Raw genomic sequence first — 572 nt, 5'->3', positions numbered from 1 at the left:
ATTTGCATCAGATGTGATGCCCTGCACACATGGGGTGGGTTGGGGTGGGGGGATCGGAGTGGATCATATAGTTTGACAGTGACTGCCAAAGAGCATAGTATCCTTTCTAATGACAATGTCATCAGTGACACTCATTATTCTGTAAATTGGCACATTTGTAATGTCTAAATACTAACAGCCTGACAATTAGGGACCATTTTGGTCTCCAGGCCTAAACAATGATAAATTGTTGAGAAGAACCTTAACTGTCCAACAAATGTCAAAGGGTTCATACAGTTATCAAGAATCTGGGTATATGGATGAAAAGAGTCTACACCCTAAGCACACAGCATATACCTCCACCAGTTCGTTCCATGAAGTATTTCCCGAGGAGAGAAGGAGGGGCTAGAGAGAGATTGAGGGAAACTGGAGGGGAGGGGATTTAAATGGGTAACATGTTGAGAGGTAGTGAGGCAATTAGTGACAAGAATGTCACTTTGTCGAGGAAATGCACAGAGCAAGACCGACATACCACCATTCACATGAACCAGGTTACCGAAGTGTGACAGCAGCTCCTCGTGCACTTTTTGGAA

The 572-nt window shown here is 44.1% G+C and overlaps 1 protein-coding gene across 1 annotated transcript in view; it reads left to right on the top strand.

Annotated features, from left to right (window-relative positions):
* Positions 1 to 474: 474 nt before the first annotated feature.
* Positions 475 to 572, top strand: part of pgfb (placental growth factor b) — a 32291-nt gene continuing 32193 nt past the window's right edge. Inside the window, exon 1 of the mRNA XM_045723480.2 lies at positions 475 to 572. This exon is cut by the window's right edge and continues 510 nt beyond it. The gene's annotated coding sequence lies outside the window, so the exon portion shown is untranslated.

This window comes from Salmo salar, chromosome 09 (genome assembly GCF_965601325.2).
Source record: "Salmo salar chromosome 09, fSalSal1, whole genome shotgun sequence".
Lineage (NCBI taxonomy): Eukaryota > Metazoa > Chordata > Actinopteri > Salmoniformes > Salmonidae > Salmo > Salmo salar.
This window is presented reverse-complemented; position numbering and strand designations above follow the sequence as displayed.